The sequence below is a fragment of the Hypanus sabinus genome, unplaced genomic scaffold, assembly GCF_030144855.1.
Source record: "Hypanus sabinus isolate sHypSab1 unplaced genomic scaffold, sHypSab1.hap1 scaffold_61, whole genome shotgun sequence".
Taxonomy (NCBI): domain Eukaryota; kingdom Metazoa; phylum Chordata; class Chondrichthyes; order Myliobatiformes; family Dasyatidae; genus Hypanus; species Hypanus sabinus.
The window spans coordinates 1,306,437-1,332,021 of NW_026781466.1; the positions used below are offsets into that span (position 1 = coordinate 1,306,437).

At 43.8% G+C, this 25,585-nt stretch overlaps 1 protein-coding gene across 1 annotated transcript in view; it reads left to right on the forward strand.

Moving 5' to 3' along the window:
• The window catches only part of LOC132389612 (gastrula zinc finger protein XlCGF8.2DB-like), a 59,940-nt gene extending 53,313 nt beyond the window's left edge, over positions 1–6,627 (forward strand). The window contains exon 3 of the transcript XR_009510620.1: positions 6,440–6,627. The gene's annotated coding sequence lies outside the window, so the exon portion shown is untranslated. The remainder of the gene's footprint in view (positions 1–6,439) is intronic.
• The last annotated feature ends 18,958 nt before the right edge of the window (positions 6,628–25,585 follow it).

The window sequence follows — 25,585 nt, forward strand, 5'->3', positions numbered from 1 at the left end:
ATGGTTCAGAAAGGACTGTGAGGGAGGCAGAAGAGGTTAGGGTTTGTCACTGCTGATCAGAGGTAGTGCAGCGGCTGCAGTAAAGGAGGAAGTCATGGAAGTATTGCCTACGGAGTTTCTGTGGGTGGAGGTCAGGAACAGGAAGGGGTCAATAACTCTACTGGGTGACTTTTGAAAAACCACCCAATAGTAACAGGGACATCGAGGAGCAGATAGGAAAACAAATTCTGGAATTTGTTGTCTTGGTGGGAGATTTTAATTTTGCAATATTGATTGGCAGCTCCCTGGAGCAAAGGTTTTAGATGGGGTGGAGTTTGTTAAGTGTGTTCAGGAAGGTTTCTTGACATAATATGTAGATAAGCCTACAGGAGCGGAGGCTGTACTTGATCAGGTATTGGAAAATAAACCTGGTCAAGTGCACTGTCAGATCTCTCAGTGGGGGAGCAGTTTAGAGATAGTGATCAAAATTCTATCTCCTTATTGGAAAAGGAGAAGAACACACAAGTTAGGAACGCGTTTAATTATAGTAAAGGGAAGTATGAGGCTATCAGGCAGGAATATGGAAACATAAAATAGGAGCAGATATTCTCAGGGAAACGTACGGAAGAAATTTGGCAAACGTTCAGGGGATATTTGCGTGGAGAGCACAGGAACGTTCCGATTATACAGAGAATGTTATGGAGGGTACAGGAGCAGTGGTGTATAATGGCAGTTGTAAATCTAGTCAAGAAGAGAAGAAAACCATCGGAAAGTTTGAAAAAATCTTGAAAAACTAGCAGGAAAGAGTTTTAGAATGAAGTTAGGAGAGCCAGAAGGGGTCATGAGAAGGTTTTGGCGGGCAGGGTTAAGGAGAAGCCCAAGGCATTCTAGAACAATGTGCAGAGCAAGAGTGTAGGACGTCAGAGAACATGACCAACCTAGTGTGACAGTGTAAAAGTGTGAAAAGAACCGAAGGAGATAGGCAGTGATACTTAATGAATACCTTGATTCAGTATTCACTACGGGAAAGGATCTGTTCGATTGTAGGGACGACTTAGAGCGGACTGAAAGGCTATGTTGATGTTGGTTAAGAATTCGTTGAGGCTTAATTTGGAATATTATTGCAGGTTTTGCTCGGCTACCTGCAAGAAAGATGTAATTAATTTTGAAAAAAAAAGCAGAAAACTATTACACGGCTATTGCTGGGACTGGATGTTTTGCATTAAAAGGAACGATTAGATATTTTAGCACATTATTCCCGAGCGGGTAGAAGACTGAGGGGAGATTTGATAGAGGTATACAACATCATGAGGCGTATAGAGAGTGTAAATGCATGTGGGCTTTCTCCACTGATGTTGGGTGAGAATACAACTGGAGATCACGGGTGAAGGGTGAAATGTGAAATGTTTAAGGGAAACATGAGGGGAAACTTCTTCACCCAGAGGGTCGACAGAGTGTAGACAGTGCGAACAACGCAAATGGTAATTGAGATTCCGATGTCATATTTTAAGAGATGATTGGATAAGTTAATGGATGAGAGGGATATGAATGGCATATCGATGGGAGTAGGCAGTATAAATAATATAAATAAATCTTCCTGGACCTGACGGGCTGGCGATCCTATTTCTGTGCAGTTGTTTCTTGTGGCTGTCTGATTTTACAAACTTTGTATATCTGGGCTAGAAATTCAGTGTTTCACTGCACCGACCAGTCGAGAGAGTTGTTGATACTGTTCGATCACTCTGTCCTTGCACACACTGAAGCAATATGACTGAGTAAAATGGATGGCTATAGCAGGAGAAGATGGAAGTGCAGATGTGAGATGATGAAAGGAGTATCACAATACAGGAATATACCTTCACTCATTCAGTAAGGCGGTAAAGATAGTAGTTCCGGGCTGGAGGTGGGTGTGAAAGTGATCCCAGTACAGTGAACAAATCTGTTGCTTCAGCGGTGGTAATGTGGATCATTCGCCCCGATACTGTACAACAAATGGTTCATTTAATCCGAATCCTATCCTTAGTCCGAAATTGGAGGCGAGAAAAGTTGGCAGTCGTTGGAGTCGTCATCTTTAACTGTGTTGAATATTTACTCGTGTGCGATATATTACTTGCTGCGTCTCTGTCTTGGAGTCAAAAGGCTTGTTAAATGTTGTATGATTGACAATACAGAACAAATAAGAGCATGTCATTTTTTGCGATATTTAAAAAAAATATGAATGCATAGTGGATTTAAAATATTACACCAGGTGTGGGCATCAGTGAGTTCAATTGAAAGAGAAATATAAAGATTACAGTCAGAAATGACTATATGGGAGCCATGTGTTTTTTAGTTTGTGTTGGCTGGATGACGGATAATCATCCTTGTGCAACACGGCTGCCCGCTGTCTTCCGGACAGAATTCACTCTGTCTACGACATCATCTGCCTTCTGTTAGGAAGCCAATCCTGAATCAACGCAGACAGGTTTCCCCGGATTCCAGGCCTCCTGACTTTCTGAATGAGTCCACTAGGGGGAACTGATCAAACTCCTGACCATAATTAATGCACCCACATCGACTGTCCAGGTTCATCTGTTTGTTTTATTTTCACTTTTTGAAACAATTCAGTCTGACTTATAAAGGACAACATGCCCCTCAGAAAGCCATGTTCACTCTCCGTAGCTGGACCGCGGTTCTCCAAATGCTCATAAATTCCCTCTACAATAATCTTCTCCAATAGTTTACCCACTACTCACATAAGACTCACTGGTCCATAATTCGAAGGAGTATCCCTGTTACTTTACGTCACAAAGAGTAATATCTGCCACCTCCAACCTTCCCGTTCTACTTCCGTGGCCAACAAAGACACAAATATCCTGCCCAAAAGCGCAGCAATATCTTCACTCGCCTTTCAAAATTACCTGGGCTATATCGATTCTGACACCGGGGAATCATCTATCATGATGTGTTCCAAGTTTCTATCGCATCCTCCTTCTTAGCGTTGGCATGTTCTGGCATGTCTACCTTTTGACGCTATGTTCAGATTCAGCAATGTATTCAGTGAGGAGCTTCACCGCCTCCTTGGACTCCAGACACAAGTTTTCCTCTTTTATCTCCGATCTGCCCGCACTTTCTCCAGTCAGCTTCCTGTTTTTCACAGTGCAACTCGCCAAGGACTTCCCAAGTCCCCTCCTACCTGTTCTAAGTCCATTACTAAATTCTTTCTTGCCTGCATTGTGACTCCCCAAAGCCCAACCTTTTCTTCCAAAACATTAAGTATCTTTCTTTTCTGCTCTTGACGAGTTGTTCCAGTTTTCTTGTAACCCAGGGTTACTTTACGCTATTATTCTTTCCCTGCCTGACTGAGACAAGCCTATATCGAACCCCATGTCGGTTGTCCCTAATCAATCTCCACATATCTGTTGCTCATGTCCCTGAGTACATCATTTCCCAGTGTACGTTCCCAAGTTCCTGCCAGGTAGCACCACACATCGCAGACCCCAACTAAATACATTCCACGCTCCCTGGTCCTACCCTCTGCAAGGTAAATGTCGGGAGGGTCTTCCTTATCGTTCCGAAATGCTGACCGGCGGAGAGAACTGTCACCTGACCCGTTTCTTTTTCCAATATAAGGTCAGGTCTGAGCTGTCCGCCTTTCTTCTGATAGTGACATGAATCCTTCCAGGGCACAAGTGAGAAATTATGCCATAACTAAACATTGCACCCTGGGGAGTTGCCGAAGAATATTATAAATGTTTCAGTTCCTCCTGCTGATAATATGGCACATGTCCAACTCCCGCTTCCCGATCGGTTCCTCACTGTTCCCGTTGCAGTTTTTTTTTGTACAGAGGCGGCTGTATAGACACTCCAAATGGGGTGATCATGTTTCTGTGCTCGTCTTACAGTCTATTAATAAACGAACGCTCCATGTTGTCCATCTTTTCGGCAGCTCCGATGCCATCCCTGGTTTGCCATCGCACCTCCTTTACACTCTGTTTCCCAACCCTGTCCATTTTTAAAACGTCTAAAACCCCGAAAGTCCTGCAGCCATCCCTGCGCTTTGACAGTCGAGTGTCTATGATGGTTCGGAACATACTTCAACCAAAGTGACAATCACGCCAGCAGCATTGAGCGTTTGTATCACTACCAACCTGAACTGTATGAAGTCAGCAATCTTCAGCCAATTCTGCAATTTCCGGATAATCAGGCATATGATTGTTTGAAGTAATGACATATTTGCCAAACCTGTTCATTGTAAAATGGCTTTATTTGAAAACTCCGCCAGTTACCATTAGACGCGGGCGTTAGCTACGCAGATGGCCAATTAATGTAAACACATACTTCATTCCATTCCTAAGCTCTTCCCTGAATTTCCTCTGTGTCAGTGTATAGATACAAGTATTGGTGCACACGCTGAGAATTTGTAACATGAACCCAAATTGTTGTAGGATGTATACCGGGGAACTCAGATATCTGTCCTGGTAAAAATAGTTTCAGGGAATGGGCTACATAGGGAATCCAAAATAATATGAAATTAGCTGATATAGACATCAACTATATCGTCGATTTTCTGCGGTTTTCCACCTCGGCATCTTTCTGATTGTCGTTGCTGTACCGAAGCTTTCTGCAGACTCTATTTGCCACAACGATATGTCTTATGGTTAACCCATTAAACACCAGGATTAAGCCGATTGGTAGCAATAGTGTTAAAATACTGTCCAGTAATTGGTATCCTCTCCACACGGGTGAAGTAGCGTATTCATATGTGACGGATGCACCGCCACGGCGTGATGTCAATGATGACGTAAGGTTCAATGGCAAAGTGAAACGGGACACATCTCCCACAGCTCACTATAACCACGGTCACCATAACCACCGTTGCTGTTCTCTCGGTGCAGTATCGCTCCCGCAGTTTTCGGCAACATATTGCGATAAAACGATCGAAGGTAAAACTGACCGTAAACCAAACAGAATCGTCCCGTGTCACAGCCACAAATACAAGTGTTAGAGCGCATACAGGAGTGATGAGCAGGGATCTGGAATAAATGTGGATATTGTTGGTCTGTTCCGCTAAAGCAACAACGATAATCACCATCAGATCCGCTGTTGCCATTCCAACCAGGTAACGGTTGTTGCATTTGGAGAGTCCGCATTTTCCCCGAGAAAGGATCACAATCGCCGTTAAATTAACTGCAAGAAATTTGGAAACAAAATAGAAATATTGTCAGCTCCATCAATGCCCCCATTCTACGGATGCTATGCAGGGTAACGTCTGTTTGGATGTGGAAAGCGGGAATCCAGTGTGTGCGCGTCGCTGCACTCCGGCTGCAACCGCACTCATTTACTGATTTACAGAAGAACAGGCATACGTGTCGAAAAAAAACTGGACCGTCATTTAAATAAGCTGTCACATTGTTATAAGGTCGAAGTATCGGCACAGATAGAGACTCGGACCTAGAAAAGCAGACACCAGCATCACTTCAGAAAGCCTAGCGAGGTGAAATTATGAAACATTTACAATATCGGCACGAACTTCATTGACGAAAAAAGAAAACACTGCGATGGAAGTATGGAAAATGAAAATAAAACAATCAGATGCCTGAAACCTCAATTCCAGAAACACGTTTCCACCGACGGTAGCATTTGTGCTCAGTAACAGTGCGGATACCGCAGCAGAGTAACGACGGCACCATACATAAAGTGTCCAGCTCCGGCATCTTACCGGGGACACCAACAGCTACAAGTGTGGGATAGTAAATGGCCGCAATGTAGTAAATCGCCGGATATCCCATATTCCGTCTGAAGCAGCGTTCAGTTGTCCGGAGCGTTTCAGTTGCTCAGATGGACTGGGCATCGGTTTAGCAGACTTTTATTGAGGAGAAAGCAATTCCACTGAGGCAATTAGTGTGGCGATCACGTCAGGGACATTAGTGACAACGAACTGCTCAAACTCTTACTTTAAACTATTTATACTCATTGTTCCCGTGTCTTGAATTTGACTCCTCAAGGTATATTGCAATCTATTTAATTTAAAACAAAATATGATGCGAAATTTCCATGTTATTTTCCATGATGCCTGGCATCAGCTATTTAAATGGGATATATTTATATCTGTGTGGTTTTTAATGTTGGCATTTATCTTGAAGTCGATTTATTTTGTAACATTTGACGGAGCACATTCGCTTCAAAAATTGAAGGGAGGAGTTTGTTCTGGCAGGTGAAATGGAGAACACTTCTATATTAAAGGGGAACATTCGTTCGTTCTTTTCTTTGGTTCGTTCCGGTCGCAGGCTATTTGAGTGATAACACAGAGTGACAGTTAACATGTGTTACAATAACACTGCACTTATGTGCCCCCAACCACGTTTAAAGTTTTAAACCCCGGTTTTCCTCTTACCCTCCGTTTTCTCTTACCCCACAGTCTGTCTCTCTCTTCGCTACCAAGATTCTCTTTCACACCCAGTCTATCTGTTCCTCACAGTTTACAGTGCGGGGGCGTGTTGGCGTGTGGCAAGGTGGTTAAGGCGTTCGTCTAGTTATCTGATGGTCGCTAGTTCGAGCCTTGGCTGAAGCTTTCGTATGTGCCTTTGAGGAGGACACTTAACCACATATTAATCTACGACGACACCTAATGCCCTAATGGACAACATCGGTGGCGTGGAGAGAGAGATTTCTTCTTTTCATTTTATTATTATTATTATTCAAAATAACAAGAGTACATCGAAGTAACACTCACAATGTCTCAAAATAAAAAAAAAAACAATGTTAAGGTTTGAAAAATACGAAGAAGAAAAGAAAAAAAAATCTACTAAAGCAAGAAAATGGTGAAAAAAAATGAACCCGTTAGGTGTTGAACTCCGGAGGCATGTGTCATACAAAAAGCTTCTAAATGTAAACATCAAACCACCAAGAAAAAAAAATATATAATATACCAAAATTCACAATTAGATTGTGGAGGAAATCTACCTATTAACTCAAATGGTAGTAACGAACAAATGAACCCCACCTTTTCTCAAAATCAAACATAAGTTCAAAGGTTCGACTTCTAATTTTCTCCAAACTAAGACATAACGTCACTTGAGAGATGCAGTGTGACAGAGTGGGGGCCCACTTGGCTATCAATGTAACAAACGCAATACCATGTTGGCCAGACAAAGAAATACCGCGGATATTTTGAGGTATCATTCCAAAGAGCACAATTAATTTGTTAGGTTGTAAATTAATTTTGTGCTTTAAAAATTGTAGAAAAAAACTGACTTCCAAAACTGTCCCAGTATAGAACAAGTCCAAAACATGTGTGTCGGTGTAGCTGTCTCAGTTTTACCTCTATCACAATAACTATCAATATTAGGAAAGATCTTAGACAACCGCTGATTCGTCAAAGAGTTACGATGTACAATTGTAAATTGAATCAATGACTGGCGAGCACAAATCGAGGAAGAGTTAACAAACTTCAAGATGCGCATCCAGTCCTCCGTTATAAAAGTCAAATTAAGTTCATTTTCCCAATTTTGTTTAATCTTTTCAAAAAAGGTCGCTTATCCCATTGCAATAATAAATTATAAATTCTTGCAGTGGAACCCTTAATCAAAGGGTTCATATTCATAATAGTATGACAGGTCGGCCTCTAATATTCAAGGAAAATTACTTAAGTATTTTTTGTAAGAAATGTCAAACTTGGAGGTATTGTGAGAAGTGTGAATATGAACGAGAGTATTCATCGACTCATTGTTCAAAAGACATCAGTCTATCTTGTTTAAATAAACCCAAAACATAATTAATACGATCATTTTTTCCAAAATAAAAGATTGGATCTCTCAAAGTAGGCTTAAATATAGTTTTGATGAATTAAACTGCAAAGTTTAATTTTGTTAAGATTAAAAAAAATTACGGAACTGGAGACAAATTTGTAAAGAATACATAATCACAAGGTATAAATTTAAATGAGCAAATATATTTAAGTGTATCGGTAGAGCAGCTCCCAATTACAAGGTTAAATGAAACTGTTTCACAGCTTTCAATTCAAATTCTGCCAAATTTGGCCGCACATTCCTATCAACCCAGTGGAACCAAAAGGACATATATCGCACATTAACAGCCCAGTAATACATTCTTAAATTAGGCAAAGCAAGATCTCCATCCTTTTTCAACTTTTGTAAGTGATATTTACTAATTCTTGGTCTATAGTCATTCCAGATAAAAGATGAGATAATAGAATCAATTCGATCAAAAAACTTCTTAGTCAAAAAAACAGGGATATTCTGAAATAAATATTTTTTGAAAATGGTAAAATCATCGTTTTGACTATACGGAATCAGCCAGCAAGTGAAAATGTAAGTGGGTTCCATCTGCTAAATAAATACTTCATAGAATCTACCAAGGGAACGAAATTAGCTTTATAAAGATCCTTAATTTTTAGTGATTATAACCCCTAGATATCTAAAGGAACCATAACGTTGAAAGGAGTATTATCATATGTATAAACGGATTCATTTAAAGGAAACAGTTCACTTTTATTCAAATTAATTTTATATCCTGAAAAATCTCCAAAGTAATTAAATAATTTCAGCAATGCAGGGATAGATTCCTCGGGATTAGATATATAAACCAGTAAGCTGACAGCACAAAGAGAAATCTTGTGAATCTCACAAGAATCCCATGAATATCTTTAGCTTCACGAAGAGCAATAACAAGGGGTTTTAATATTTAGTTAAATAACAAAGGACTTAATGGACAACCATGCCTTGTTCCCCGTGAAAGATGAAAAATGATATATAATTAGTAGTAATAACTGTAGCGATATGAGTTTTCTATATAATTCTAATCCAATTATTAAAATTAACACCAAAACCAAATTTTTCTAAAACAGTAAATAAATATTTCCATTCGACTCGATGAAATGCCTATTCAGCATCCAAAGAGACGACGCATTCTGGAGTTTTAAAAGAAGTCGAAAATATGATATTAAGTAATCTCCGAACATTAGAAAAGGAACAACGACTCTTTATAAATCCTCTTTGAGCTTTAAAAATAATCTAACCAAAAAATATTCTAACCGATTGGCCATTATCTTTGGCAGGATCTTAGTTAGCATCAACATTCTATAATGAAGTAGGTCTTTTTGAGGCACAATCAGTAGGATCGTTATCCTTTTTAAAAATTAAAGAAATAGAAGCCTCATAGAAAGTAGAGGGTAAATCACCTTTCACAAAAGAGTCCTCAACCATTTCCAACATATACGGAGAAAACAAATTTCCAACCTAAAGGATCACAATTACATTTAGCCAATTCATTTCTTTGGAAACTTTGGGCCTGTGGGGAGATAGCAGGACAGTGTGGTTAGTTCGGGGACTGACATAGGTTCAGAGGGGGAGATCGGGGTAACAGGATTCGTTTGGGGACTGACACGCGGGTGTGGGGAGAGAGCAGGGCAGTGTGATTAATTCGGGGACTAACATAGGTTCATAGGGAGAGATCGGGGTAACGGGATTCGTTTGGGAACTGACACAATGGTGCGGGGAGAGAGCGGGGCAGCGGGATTAGTTTAAGGACTGACATAGGGCTGTGGGAAGACAGCGGGGCAGAAGGATTACTTTAAAGACTGACAGGGCTATGGGGAATATGCTGGGACTTAATGGGTCAGTGGGCTTAGTTTGGGGTGACACGAGGCTGGGCAGACAGCGAGATGGTGGCATTATTTTGATACTGACACAGGCCTCTGCGATTAGTGTGTGTCCCCGTTCACTAAAGGTGGGCGCCAGTACAGAGTGAAGCACGCTAAAATACGAATTTTACTGTATTTTTCACATGTTAGGTTTGTGTTGTTCCATAAATAGTTACATGACAAATCGAGCTCCCCCGCCCCATCCTTCCATCAAGTAGCTCCCCCTAACGACCAAACTCCGCATTCCCATGCTTTCACTCCAGCCTTCCTTTGTCCTCCAGGCTACGGAATCCCTGAGCCCAGAAGCACCGCCAAACACACGAGTGCCGGGTGTTCTGATTACCCACCGACCGGGCCGGACGTGAAGTAAATCTACAACTATCCCTCAACTTCCTATAGCCTCTTCGGCCTCAGGAACTCTCGCAAGCGAGACCCCTCGGTACACACAGTGGGGATGCTCCCGCGCCTCCAGCACCCTCACCAATCGAGACTGAGGCAGGAGGTCGTGGGCGTTTTGTGTCCGGATGAGAGTAAGCACCGGCGAATCACAGGACCGAATAGGAAGTAGAAGGGAGCGGTAGAGTGGAGGAGGAACACGGCGACGGCGACGGCGACGGGTCAGTTTCTCTCTCTCTGGGAGGGGGCGTTTTCTCTTGGAACGTACCCATCTCCAGCTCGGCCCGGCTCCAAACCGCACTTAGCTCCGACTGCAGACTGGAAAGAGGGCTGGCTGTAGACCGTCCGTGCACTCCCTGGGGCACACCACCTCTTGTCGGCAGGCAGGCACCGTCCCGTCCGGGAAGGACAAGTGACACCACAGAGGGGAGGGAAGACGATTTCTGCGGAGGGTCGGAGAGAAAGAGAGACTGAGGTTTAGGTCGGAGTAGGGGATGTAGGTGGGGGTGTTCGGGAGAGGAAGGGATGGTGGTCGTGATGATTCGTTAGGGATGGAGATCGCGAAAAGGGGTGGAGTGTGTGATCAATGTGACAGGGAGGGAGGAGTCTGACCGGGACGGAAAGGGCTGGATGGATGTTTCAGAGTGATTTTACAATGGAAGTTGTACAATCCTAAAATGGCGTGCGGGTCTGAAAACCCTCAAACGACTCACGATACATAATCTTTTCTCTGACTCAGAATGCCCCAACCTCCCTCATCCCTCAGTCTCTCAGCTCCCAGTCTCTCTATCTGCTTCCGCTACTGTTCTGCTCTGCCGGCTCTCTCTAAGTCTCTCGCCTCACCTCCACCAGGCTTTCTGCTAGTCTGTCTCACCTCACAGCCACTCAGCACTGTCTCTCCCCAGCCCTGAGGTCTCTCTGCAAATGTTTCGTCAACCCGCGACAAATCACTCCGTGCGGCCTCGTTTTTCTCGGCCGCCTTCTACCGCCTCTCTGTCGCTCCACAATGTCCCTCCCCTCGTCTCTCTCGTTCCGCATTTTCTTTCCTCAAGTCTCTTCCTCATCAGTTTGTCTGAATCTACAGTCATTCCCTCTACCCCTCAGTCTCTCTCTCATCCCAGGATCTCTGAGTTCCTCACTCCACTGGCATTCCTATGCTGTCTCTCCTCTGAATTCTTTCGCCCCCAGTCTACCTCTCCACAAAATTTCTCTCTCCGCAGTTTCTCTTCCCCCTGTCTTTTGTTCTAGTATTTATCCACCCCGCTCGCTCTGCATTCTACCCCTCTTTGCCTCCCTCTCTCTCTCTCTCCCTCTCTCTCTCTCTCTCTCTCTCTCTCTCTCTCTCTCTCTCTCTCTCTCTCTCTCTCTCTCTCTCTCTCTCTCTCTCTCTCTCTCTCTCTCTCTCTCTCTCTCTCTCCCGCTCTCTCAGCAACTCTCGGAACCCACAGTGTCTTTCACCCAATTCCTTCTATTCCCCCAGCCTCCTTCAGCTAGTCTCTTTTACCCACTCAATCTAGCTGTCTCCCTCCCCCCATTCTCTCTATCCACCAGTCCCACTTTCTCCTATCCTCTCTACGTCAGTCTCTCTCCACTCTGTCTTTCTCACTTCCGTCTCTCTGCCAGTGTCTCTCTACCCAGTTTCTCACTCACACAATTTCTCTCTCATCCCATTCTCCCTCTGCCATATCTCGACCGTCTCTCTCTCCCGTATCTCTCTCCATCCACCTGATCGTACTTGTGTCTCCCAGACTATAACCTCCAGGGTGTCTTTCCATCCATATGTATTTCGATAACCCACAGTTTCTTCGACATCCCACCAGTCTCTTTTCCGCAAAGTCACTCTTTCCCGTCTCTTTCTTTCCAGCCCAGTGTCTCTCCACAACCCAGACTCTCTCTCGGTCATTCACAGTCTCTACCTATCCCCCCGTCTGTCTGTCCTCCAGACTCTCTATACTCCAGTCTCTTTCTCCCCTCAATCTCTCTCCCAGGTTTCAACCTCTCTTACCGTCTGTCTATGTCCCTGTCACTGTCTTCATTCTGGTCTATCCTCAACCCAATTTCCATTTCCATCCCCACGGCGATCCCTCTGCCCAACGCACATCTTTATCCACACCCAACATCTATACCCACCCCAATCTCTTTGCTCACTATGACGACTCGCCGCATTCAATCTCTCTCTCTCTCTCTCTCTCTCTCTCTCTCTCTCTCTCTCTCTCTCTCTCTCTCTCTCTCTCTCTCTCTCTCTCTCTCTGTCTCTCTCTCTCTCTCTCTCTCTCTCTCTCTCTCTCTCTCTTTCTCTCTCACTCTCTTCCTCTTCCCAGCCACCCTCTACGTGGCCACTCGGTCTCTCCCACAATCTCCCTCCATGAAGCATCCTCCCTCAGTCTCTCTCGCGCGTCCAGCTCTCTCTCCTCGTGTCTCTCCCTTCGGCTCTCTCTCCCAGTCTCTTTTCCCACTAGTATCTCCGCCCCCTTCGTCTTACTCTTTCCAAAGTCTCTCTGTCACGCATGATTGTTCTGCCAGGCTTTCTCATATCCCCCAGCATGTCTGCGTCACTCTGTCACCGCAAACTTTTTTTCCCCTGCGATCTTCTCCCTCCCTCCGTTACTCTCTCCATAGCCCCGGTCTCTCTTGCCATAGCCCCACTCTCCCACCCCCTCGTCTCACTGACTCACCGGCCCCTTTCCCCAGTCTCTCTCTCGCTCTCTGCACGCCATTGCTGCTTTGCTGACATCCCTGCCAGCAGGTCTTTCTAATTCACTTTGGCCAACTTCTCTCTCTTACCACAGTAATTCCGCTCACTCCACTGAAACACTGCTACATCAGACTTTCCTTTCTCCCTGTGAAATTTCAAGTTGAACTCAATTTTATAGGGTCTGTAAAATACATATATATTTTCCTCATTGTGCTTTGTAAATGTGAGGACTGGGCCTCAAAGCCACGGATTCGCCTTGAAGGAGTCTGTCGTCTAGCGGGCGTCGGGGGACAGTCTGCAGGTGATATCGTCGTTGTTTGTTTGACTGATATTCTATGCGGGTTTATTGACATATGGACAAAAGACAATAGACATTCGGCCTTCCGAGCCTGCACGGCTATTTTGAGATCATGGCTGATCATATACTATCAATACCCGGTTCCTGCCTTGTCCCCATATCCCTTGATTCCCCTATCCATAAGATACCTATCTACCTCCTTCCTGAAAGCATCCAGAGAATTGGCCTCCACTGCCTTCTGAGGCAGTGCATTCCACACCCCCACAACTCTCTGGGAGAAGAAGTTTTTCCTTAACTCTGTCCTAAATGACCTACCCCTTATTCTTAAACCATGCCCCCTGGTACTGGACTCTCCCAGCATCTGGAACATATTTTCTGCCTCTATCTTGTCTAATCCCTTAATAATCTTATATGTTGCAATCAGATCCCCTCTCAATCTCCTTAATTCCAGCGTGTACAAGCCCAGTCTCTCTAACCACTCTGCGTAAGACAGTCCGGATATCCCAGGAATTAACCTCGTGAATCTGCGCTGCACTTCCTCTGCAGCCAGGATGTCCTTCCTTAACTCTGGAGACCAAAACTGTACACAATACTTCAGGTGTGGTCTCACCAAGGCCCTGTACAAATGCAAAAGGATTTTCTTGCTCTTGTACTCAATTCCCTTTGTATTAAATGCCACCATTCCATTAGCCTTCTTCACTGCCTGCTGCACTTGCTCATTCACCTTCAGTGACTGATGAACAAGGACTCCTAGACCTCTTTGTATTCCTCTCTGACCTAACTCTACACCGTTCAGATAATAATCTGCCTTCCTGTTCTTACTCCCAAAGTGGATAACCTCGCACTTATTCGCATTAAGCTTCACCTGCCAGGTATCTGCCCACTCACCCAGCCTAACCAAGTCACCCTGAATTCTCCTAACATCCTTAACACATGTCACACTGCCACCCAGCTTAGCATCTTCCGCTAACTTGCTGATGTTATTCTCAATGCCTTCATATAAATCGTTGATGTAAATGGTAAACAGCTGTGGTCCCAATACCGAGCCCTGTTGCACCCCACTAGTCGCCACCTGCCATTCCGAGAAACACCCATACACCGTTACCCTTTGCTTTCTATCTCCCAACCAGTTTTCTATCCATGTCAATATCTTCCCCCCAATGCCATGAGCTCCGATCTTACCCACCAATCTCCTATGTGGGACCTTATCAAATGCCTTCTGAAAATCGAGGTACACTACATTCACTGGATCTCCCTTGTCTAAATTCCTGGTTACATCCTCGAAAAACGCCAATAGATTAGTCAATCATGATTTGCCCTTGGTAAATCCATGCTGGCTGGATCAAATCCTATCACTGCTATCTAGATTTGCCAGTATTTCAACTTTAATAATGGACTCTAGCATCTTTCCCACTACTGATGTCAGGCTGACAGGACGATAGTTCTCTTGTTTTCTCCCTCCCTCCTTTCTTAAAAGGTGGGGTAACTTTAGCCATTCTCCAATCCTCAGGAACTGTTCCTGAAACTAAGGAACATTGGAAAATGATTACCAATGCATCCGCAATTTCCAGAGCATGCATATGCCACATATGCAAGCAGCCGCGGCGTCACGGGAGGCGAGGTGGTTGTGGAGTGGGAGGGTGGACCTCGGGACACCTATTGCTGGATAATGATCTTCTGTGTGCTTACTGTGTTTTCTCACCTTGACCCCGTGGCAAAGCTGTCTCGTTGGGCTGTATTCATGGGTATTAATACATGGATAAATGACAATTAGAACAATTAAACTTACATTGAATGGAGGTGGGGTGTAGGCTGAAAGGGGCGGAGAGAAGTAAGAGTGAGAGGCAGTGGGCGTGAGAAGAGTGAGACAGTGACAAGGGGAAGGAAAGTAGGGAGAGAAGAGTATCAGGTGATGGAGGGACGAGTCTGAGAGATGGGAGGGTATTCGGTGTGGCTGGAGTGGGCTGAGAGAATAGTGAGGGATAGGAAGGAATAGGGAGACGAAGTAGTGGAGTGAACAGTGGAGAGGGGAGGGAAGAAGTCTGTGAGGGAGCTGCACACATTCAAACAGGGTGTCAGTGGATTCTCCAATCCCTCTGTGGCAATATAGGATCAGATGGTTAATACAAAAATATTAAATTATACAATTAAAGACCAGCAAGACGACAAAAGGAGAAAATGCGAAGAGAATCCAGAAGCTATCCAACACTTCGAAGGATCTTGCAGCAGTTTAGTTAAATCCGATTACTTGCCCAGGCAGAACAAAGCGGCAAGCATCATTCACCAAAGCCCTGCTTCGAAACACAAACTCATGAAGGATACTCTACTATAAATACAAACCTCATTCAGTTTGAGAGCCCGAGTTACATTGAAACGATGACAGATCCATTATTACATATCCATAATAACCGCCCCGATAGAATGTTACAGGACAGACAGAAAGGAAACAACTTCCTTAATGGATCCATTCCAAACATACACAACTTGCTGAAATCCAGTAGTAAAATCAGCAGAACTATGCTGACTTAAAGGAGAAAGTTCACAGACTATGGTATGAACAGGGTATACATTGTACCGACAGTAATATATGCCAAGTCACTACACTGTAGTGACGGTAATATTTACGTAAATGTCCAAAACGCACCAGTACTAAACCCCACGAGAATAGAAGGGAAGTTTTTGGCAATTAAGAAGCCATTAAAACGTCATTAAAGGTTTTTGTTCCTCTCCCATCCCCGGCAAGTACCCAGAGAAATGAGGAGGAAACGTGCTTTTCTGACAAAGTAATGCCCGTCACATTTAGAAACAGGCTTTCAGTAGATGATAATCAGACCTTGGGCAGACATTCCCAGTGCAGGTGAAATACACCAGGAAGTTCAAACAAACTCACTGGATACAGGTGTACACGAATGTTGAAGTTTAAATATCTGTAAACAGGGGCGTTGTCTGCTCAAAGCGTGTTGGCGGACGTGCCGATCCGATGCTGGATGCGAAAAGTTAATTCTTACTGCGGTGTTGTCTACTCACTGCGAGCACGGAGCGGTCCCGAGCTGGTCTCCAGTGCGCTCAGTGTGAATTCCGCCCGTTCTCCTTGTGCCGGCAGTGTTTCCAGTCGGTGCTCCCGTTCCTCTCCGTCACCGGGAAGCAACGGATATGCCGATCACTTGACCAGTGAGCATTTACACCGGAGGGCGGGATCTGTTACCGATAGACGCGTGGCGGTAACGGCAGCGGGAATGTGGTGAAACATACAAATAGAAGGTGGATTGAGTTTAATGACCGTTCGGAGGTGGAGGGCGGGATTTGTTACCGATAGACGTGTGGCGGTAACGGCAGCGGGAATGTAGTGAAACATACAAATAGAAGGTGGTTTGAGTTTAATGACCGGTGGGAGGTGGAAGCCGCCGGCTGCAGTTGCCGAAGAGCCTGTTCCGGATCAGGGTCTCACTCGGGCTCTCAACCACCCTCGCAGCTGCCTCGTTCTCCGATGCCTGTCAGTTCTGTCGTGTCGAGATGGAAAAACAAAAACTGCCCCAGCCTCTGGGAAGAACTTAGGTAGTTTGTTTGTTAATCAGTTGAACAATTGACGTGAGCGGATATTTCGCTGCGCTGATGAACTGCTCTCTGAACTTGGACTGAGTTACCCCGTAAATAAACGTGTTTGTGCAGCAACTTAATATCATCAGCATGTATCCAGTGTGTTGAAATATATATTCCGAATCGTTGTAACTATTCTGATCCAATCCGGCAATGGTGTAATAAAGGAATTCGGCAAATTTTACTGATCACAGGATGATGAAGCTTCCGGAGATGGAGAGAAGTAAGATCACAGACCTCCTCCTGCTCTCCATCTCCGAGTCACTGCGGTTCTCTGCCTTGCTCTGACCCCTCAGCCCCCGACGGACACGACTAGCCACCAAAATGTGTCTGACTGTCAGAGCGTTAAGTAGTAGTATCAACAGGAACGGGAGTAATGGCGCCAGAACGGTAGAAAGCCAGCTGTATCCCACCCACCCAGGATCCGTATAGTAGCTCGATTTGCGAATGCAGCCCCAGGGTATATTGTCAATCACTTTCATTGGTCGATACATAAAGAAGTATGGCATATTTTTTAAAAAAGGAAAGAACGCCGGTTGTTGTCAAAACTACAGCTGCAGTTTTCCCGGCGCAATATTTTGCTTTCAGCTTTTGGCAACAAATGGCGACAAACCGATCAAAATTAAAGGTGACAGTGAACCAGTCAGAACAGTCTGTGGCTACCCTTAAGGGGACATAATTCACACGACATACCGGGGTTATGTCCAGAAATGTCCCGGGCAAATAATAATTAAAGACCCGCAATATAACCTGAAACACGATTGTCAGTAGATTCGCCGTTGCCATGGCAACCAGGTAGCGCGTGGTGCAAGTGGAGAGCCCACACTTTCCGCGAGACAGGATCACAATCGCCACCAAATTCACTGGAGAAACAACAAAAAATGAGAGAATTACTGTCAATCGAAGTTTGCAGACAACGCATTTCTGAACTTTAACAGGTGTAAAGAGGGACTCGCAGGTGCCTCGTAAAATTACATGCTGAGTGAATGGAAATACTACTCGGTCCTGGAAGAGGAGCAGGGTTCTGCAGTCGCCCCACGCAGCGAAGCCCCGCTCCCTAAGCTTCTGTCTCCCGTACCCATGTCTTCGCCTCCTCCCCAACTCCCGTCGGTTCGCTTCTTTAAAATATAAAAATTCTGCAACTACGCTTGACCGTGATCGATTGCAACCAGGAAGTTCTATTTCCCGATTTTAATGATTTTGCCTGTATCTTGAACTTTAATGCTTGATCCATCCAATTATCAAAGGAAAGCCAATTTATCTTTTGCAAAATATTTGCCTCTTCTAGAGGTTGCTGCAAAAATAACTGCAGCATTATTCTAAATGCTGCGATGCTTATAGTTCCAGAGCAGAGTATCGCGTGTACCTTATCCCGTCTGACCTGCAACAGACACTGCTGGATTGGGTTTTAAATCCTTCTTCACTAGATGTGTCGTAGGACGCGGAAACGAACCCTGGTGCACTAAACCGCACACAGACCATTATTTGAATTTTGCAATCTCACAATGGTCCGGAGTCTAACTCACAAGTGTTGTCTAAAGTTCTCCCCTGAATTTCACCGGCGATCTGCTTCCGAGATCCAGTCAAACTTGAAGCAATTGCTTAAAACTCGGCGCAACACGATGAATCTAACTGTGAGGCATGTTACGCTATTGATACGGAATACAAATCACCAAGTAGCCGGTAAAGGTGCCGGGCGAGCTGGATTATCGGAGTTTACTTTGACAGCAGCTTTGCATTGATAAATCACAACTGTCTGTCATGAATCCGCAAAATGGATCTATATATTCTATCTTCCGCTCTGCAGCTGTTTCAATTGCCGGTTTATTTTCAGTTTAGGTCACGGATTGAACTTCAAGGGATCTTCTGAACAAACACACAGTTTTGTCACAATGTCTGCACCGCACTCTCTGATACACCAGCGTCACAACGCTTTCGGTAACTCACCGAGTCAAAAGACCGCGCTCACAGAACAGCAAATGTTAATTTGCCTCTGTTCTTACCAGGAACACCAGTAACGGCAATGATCAAGAAGTATATCTTTCTCACACGGAAAAATGTTTCTAGCATGCTGTGTGAGATTCAGCCTGTCTTCCAACTGCCCGCGATCTCGCTGAAGAAACTCTGAGCTGATGAATCTCCACGGTCATTCATTTATACTTGCTCCAGTACACTGAATATTCAATACTACACAAGGCTGACGTGTCTCCCAACAACTGGCGTAAAAATAAACATGATGTAATTCAAGTAAAATTAAAATTGTAATGAGCTATGTATAGCTTGACACGAAATTTTCAAATCTCAAAGGCGATGTACGTTGGTGAATGTTTTGCGAAATGTCTTTGGCCTCATGGACGTGGACATCCTAGACCAATGCTGTATTGTCATTGACTGCTCTGTTTCTCTCTGAGAATTGTTTCGGTGATAGATCTTACAGCAGAATTATATAAAATAGATTAAGTTGTTTGTATCTCCCTGTAATATAGTGAAGAGCCTTAAACTAATAGAATATAGTCAACGCACCAAACCGTTAAGCAAATGAATTCCACTGAAGCAAAATGCCGGAGGAATTCAATAGGTCAGGCAGCAACTCTGGAAATATATGAACAGTCGTCGCTTCGGCCGAGACACCCATTCTCATTAATGAACGTGTCGTCGAGTGCCTTATCTCCACCGACAAAATATTCCATTGGCGAACCGCTTCCATTTTTATCCCCATTCCCGATCCAACATATCTGCACCCTCCTCTTCAGATTGGAGGAGTAACACCTTCTGTTCCGTCAAAGTGACCTCCAATCTTATGGCGTGAATCTTATGGAAGATATCTCCATCCTCCGGTATTTCCGTCTCTCCCCTCTTCTGCATTTCTCCACTCTTCTCCTCATCTGTCTATCAACCCTCCCCACCAATCCCCCTACTCATTCCCTTTCTCCCATGATCCACTCTCCTCTCCGATCAGATTCTTTCTTCTCAAACACTCTGCCTTTTCCGCTAATCAACTTCCAGCCTCTTATTTGGTCACCCGACTCTAAACAGCTTGCTTCACCTATCATCTTCCGGCTTGACCTCCTCCCACCGTCCCAAACATTCTTATTCTGGCATCCTCCTCCATTTTTTTCCAGTTCTGTTGTAGGTTTGGGCCCGAAACATCAAGGGCCGATACATTTCCATAGTTGCTGCCGGAACGGCTGTGTTCTTCCAGCATTGGTGCAGCCCTCCACATGGTAAACCAGCTCCAGTCAAGGTTCGCAACGGACTGACGAAAAGCAATTAAATCACCGTCTTCGGATTGGTTAAAAATGCTTAAACCGATAGAGCATCTGCATCCATTACATTTTTTTTTTACCAACAATGACAATTGTTTTGCAGATGCAAAAAATTGGTAGCTTTGTTGACCATGAGGTAGGTAGCCGGATTAACATATTTGACGAACCCAACAGCGCTTTCATTGGGAATACTGTTTTGGACACTGTTGATGGGGACGACCTACCAGGGATAAGTTGCAGTGGTTGCTTCTCTGGCACCGAGACTGGACCCTCAACTTAGAAGGGAAGGAGGGAAAAGAGGAGAGCGGTAGTAATAGGGGATTCGATAATTAGGGGTACAGATAAGAGGTTCCGTGAAAGAGATCGAGAATCCCGGATGGTCCGCTGCCTCCCTGGTGTCAAGGCCCTTGATATCTCGGATCGAGTTCTCAGTATTCTCAAGAGGGAGGGTGAGCAGCTGGATGTCGTGGTCCATGTGGCGACCAATGACGTGGGTAGCAAGAATGAGGAGGTCCAGAAAGATGAGTTTAAGGAGTTAGGCGCTACGTTAAAGGACAGGACCTATAGGATAGCAATCTCAGGATTGCTACCAGTCCCACGTGCAGGTGGGGTTTAGAAATAGTAAGATAGCGCAGATCAACACGTAGTTGAAGACATCGTGCAGGAGGGAGGGCTTTATAGATAATTGGGCAGTTTTCCAAGGAAGATGGATCCTGCACTGGCGGGAAGTTTTTCATCTGAACTGGAGGGGGATAAATATTCTTGCAGGTAGGTTTGCTGGAGATGCTACAATGGATTTAAACTAGATACAAGGCGGGGTTGGGAACTAGAGTGTAGGAACAGATGTATGGGAGAAGGAAGAAAAAAGAAGATGGTAAAGTTGTTGACACCGTTAGTGATAAACAGAGACCAAGGGGTGGAACATTTCTTAAATGCATTTAGTTTAATGCTAGGAGCATTGTAAGAAAGGTGGATGAGCTTAGAGCATGGATTGATACCCGGAAATTTGATGTTTTAGCTATTAGTGAAACATGGTTGCAGGGAACGTGCGATTGGCAAATAAATATTCCTGGATTTCGTTGCTTCAGGTGTGACAGAATCGGAGCGACAGGACGAGGAGGTGTTGCATTGCTTGTCAGAGAAAATTTTACACCGGTGCTCTGGCAGAATAGATTAGAGGGCTCGACTAGGGAGGCTATTTAGGTGGAATGGAGGAATGGGAAAGGTGTAGTGACACCTATCGGGGTGTATTATAGACCACCTAATGGCGAGCGAGATTTGGAGGAACAAATTTGTAAGGAGATGGCAGATATTTGTAGTAAGCACAGGGCTGTGATTGTGGAAGATTTTAATTGTCCACACATAGACTGGGAACCCCGTACTGTAAAACGCTGGGTGGTTTGGAGTTTGTAAAATGTGTGCCGGATACATTTTGTGCAGTAATACATGGAGGTATCAGCTAGAGAAGGGGCAGTGTTGTATCTCCCGTTAGGGAATGAGGTAGGTCAGGAGACGGAGGTAGATGTTGGGGAGCACTTCGGGACTAGTGATCACAATGCCATTTGCTTCAATATAATTACCGAGAAGGATAGGATTTTGATTGATTGATCCTAAGGTTGAGGTTTTTGATTGGAGAAAGGTTAACTTTCAGGAGATGCGGAAGGACTTAGAAGGAGTGGACTGGGAAAATTTGTTTCATCGGAAAGATGTAATAGAAAAATGGATGTCATTTGAAATTGAAATTTTGACGGAACAGAATCTTTATGTTGAAAGGAAAGGTTAAAAGTTTGAGAGCCATGATTTTCAACGGATATTGGAAACTTGGTTCGGAAAAAGAGAGATATCTACAATAAACATAGGCAGCATGGAGGAAATGAGGGGCTCAAGGAATACAAAAAATGTAAAAAGAATCTTAAGAAAGAAATTAGAAAAGCTAAAAGAAGATTCGAGGTTGCATTGGTATGCAAGGTAAAAATAAATCAAAAGGGTTTCTGCAGTTATATTAATAGCAGAACGATAGGGAGGGATAAAATTGGTCGCTTAGATAATCAGATTGGACAGCTATGTGTAGAGCCAAAAGAGATGGGAGAGATTTTGAACAATTTCTTTTCTTCGGTATTCACTAAGGAGGAGGATATTGAATTGTGTCAGGTAAGAAAAACTAGTTGGGAATTTATAGAAACGATGATGATTAAAGAAGAGGAAGTGCTGGCGCTTTTAAGGAATAGAAAAGTGGATAAGTTTCCGGATCCAGACAGGATTTGCCTAGGACCTTGAGCGAGGTTAGTGTAGAAATAGCAGGAGCTCTTACAGAAGTATTTCACGTGTCATTAGAACCGGAGATGGTGCCGGGAGATTGGCGTATTTCTCATATTGTTCCATTGTTTAAAAAGAGTTCTAAGAGTAAACCTAGCAATTATCGGACTGTACGTTGACGTCAGTGGTGGTGAAATTAATGGAAAGTATTCTATGTGATGGTATATGGTGTGGATGGTATTTCCACACGTAGACTGGGAAGCTCATTCTGTAAAAGGGCTGGATGGTTTAGAGTTTGTGAAATGTGTGCAGGATAGTTTTTTGCAACAATACATAGAAGTACCGACTAGAGATGGGGCAGTGTTGGATCTCCTGTTAGGGAATGCGATAGGTCAGCTGACAGATGTATGTGTTGGGGAGCACTTCGGGTCCAGTGATCACAATAGCATTAGCTTCAATATAATTATGGAGAAGGACAGGACAGGAGCTGGAGTTGAGATTTTTGATTGGAGAAAGGCTAACTTTGAGGCGATGCGAAGGGATTTAGAAAGAATGGATTGGGTCAAGTTGTTTTATGGGAAGGATGTAATAGAGAAACGGAGGTCATTTAACGGTGAAATTATGAGGGTACAGAATCTTTATGTTCCTGTTAGGTTGAAAGGAAAGGTTAAAGGTTTGAAAGCACCATGGTTTTCAAGGGATATTAGAAATTTGGTTCGGAAAAACAGGGATGTCTACAATAGATATAGGCAGCATGGAGTAAAGGAATTGTTCGAGGAATATAAAGTATGTAAAATGAATCTTAAGAAAGAGATTAGAAAAGCTAAAAGAAGATACGAGGTTGGTTTGGCAAATAAGGTGAAAGTAAATCCGAAAGGTTTCTACAGTTATATTAAAAGCAAGAGGATAGTGAGGGATAAAATTGGCCTCTTAGAGAATCAGAGTGGTCAGCTCTGTGTGGAGCCGAGGGAGATGGGAGAGGTTTTGAACGATTTCTTCTCTTCGGTATTCACTAAGGAGAAGGATATTGAATTGTGTAAGGTGTGGGAAACAAGTAAGGAATTTATGGAACCTATGACAATTAAAGAGGTGGATGTACTTGCGCTTTTAAGAAATTTAAAAGTGGATAAATCTCCAGGTCCTGACAGGATATTCCCTAGGACCTTGAGGGAAGTTTGTGTAGAAATAGCAGGAGCTCTGACGGAGATCTTTAAGATGTCATTAGAAACGGTGATTGTGCCGGAGGATTGGCGTATTGCTCATGTGGTTCCATTGTTTTAAAAGGGTTCTAGAAGTAAGCCTGGCAATTATAGACCTGTCAGTTTGACATCAGTGGTGGGTTTAATGGAAAGTATTCTTAGAGATAGTATTAATAATTATCTGGATAGACACGATCTGATTAGGAGTAGCCGGCATGGATTTGTGCGTGGAAGGTCATTTTTGACAAACCTTATTGAATTTCTTGAAGAAGTTACGAGGAATGTTGACGAGTGTTATGCAGTGGATGTAGTCTATATGGACAATAGCAAAGCCTTTGACAAAGTTCCTCATGGAAGGTTAGGTAAGAAGGTTCAGTCGTCAGGTATTAATGCTGGAGTAATAAAATGGATTCAACAGTGGCTAAATGGGAGATGCCAGAGAGTACTGGTGGATAATTGTTTATCAGGATGGAGGCCGGTGACTAGCGGGGTGCCTCAGCGATCTGTTTTCGGCCCAATGCTGTTTGAAATATACATAAATGATCTGGATGATGGGGTGGTAAATTGGATTAGTAAGTATGCTGATGATACTAAAGTAGGAGGTGTTGTGGATAATGAGGTGGGTTTTCAAAGCTTGCAGGGAGATTTATGCCGGTTAGAAGAATGGGCTGAACGTTGGCATATGGAGTTTAATGCTGAGAAGTGTGAGGTTCTACATTTTGGCAGGAATAATCGAAATAGAACATACAGGGTAAATGGTAGGGTATTGAGGAATACAGAGGAACAGAGAGATCTAGGAATAACAGTGCATAGTTCCCTGAAGCTGGAGTCTCGTGTAGAGAGGGTGGTGAAGAAGGCTTTTGGAACGCTGGCCTTTATAAATCAAAGCATTGAGTACAAAAGTTGGAATGTAATGTTAAAATTGTACAAGGCATTGGTAAGGCCAAATTTAGAATATTGTGTGCAGTTCTGGTAACCGAATTATAGGAAAGATATCAATAAATTAGAGAGAGTGCAGAGACGATTTACTAGGATGTTACCTGGGTTTCAGCACTTAAGTTACAGAGAAAGGTTGAACAAGTTAGGTCTCTATTCATTGGAGCGTAGAAGGTTGAGGGGGGATTTGATCGAGGTATTTAAAATTTTGAGAGGGATAGATAGAGTTGACGTGAATAGGCTGTTTCCATTGAGAGTAGGGGAGATTCAAACGAGAGGACATCATTTGAGAGTTAGGGGGCAAAAGTTTAAGGGAAACACGAGGGGGTATTTCTTTACTCAGAGAGTGATAGCTGTGTGGAATGAGCTTCCTGTAAATGTAGTAGAGGCCAGTTCAGTTGTGACATTTAAGGTAAAATTGGATAGGTATATGGACAGGAAAGGAGTGGAGGGTTATGTGCTGAGTGCGGGTAGGTGGGAATATGTGAGATTAAGAGTTCGGCACGAACTAGGAGGGCCGAGATGGCCTGTTTCCGTGCTGTGATTGTTGTAAGGTTATATGGTATATATAATTATCTGGATAGACAGGGTCTGATTAGGAACAGTCAACATGGATTTGTGCGTGGAAGGTCATGTTTGACAAATCTTACGGAATTTATGAAGAGGTTTCTAGGAAAGTTGACGAGGGTATAGCAGTAGATGTTGTCTATATGGACTTCAGTATGGTCTTTGACAAGGTACCACAAGGAAGGTTCCATCGTTATGTATAAATATTGTAGTAAAATGTGTTCAACAGTTACTGGTTTGGAGATGCCAGAGAGTAGTTGTGGATAACTGTTTGTCACGTTGGAGGACGGTGACTAGTGGTTTGCTTCAGAGATCTGTACTGGGTCCAATGTTGCTTGTTATATACGTTAATGATCTGGATGACGCGGTGGTAAATTGGATTAGTACGTATGCAGATGATACTAAGATAGATGGCGTTGTGGATAGTGAAGTAGGTTTTCAAAGCATGCAGAGAGATTTAGGCCAGTTAGAAGAGTGGGCTGAAATATGGCAGATGGGGTTTGATGCCGATAACTGCAAGGTGCTACATTTTGATAGGACTCATCAAATATATGGTAAATGGATGGGCGTTGAAGAATGCAGCAGAACAGAGTGATCTAAGAATAATGGTGCATTTCTCACTGAATGTGGAATCTCATGTGGATAGTGTGGTGAAGAAAGCTTTTGGTATGCTGGCCTTTATAAAGCAGAGCATTGAGTAAAGGAGTTGGGACATAATGTTATAATGGTACCAGGCTTTGATAAGGCCAAATT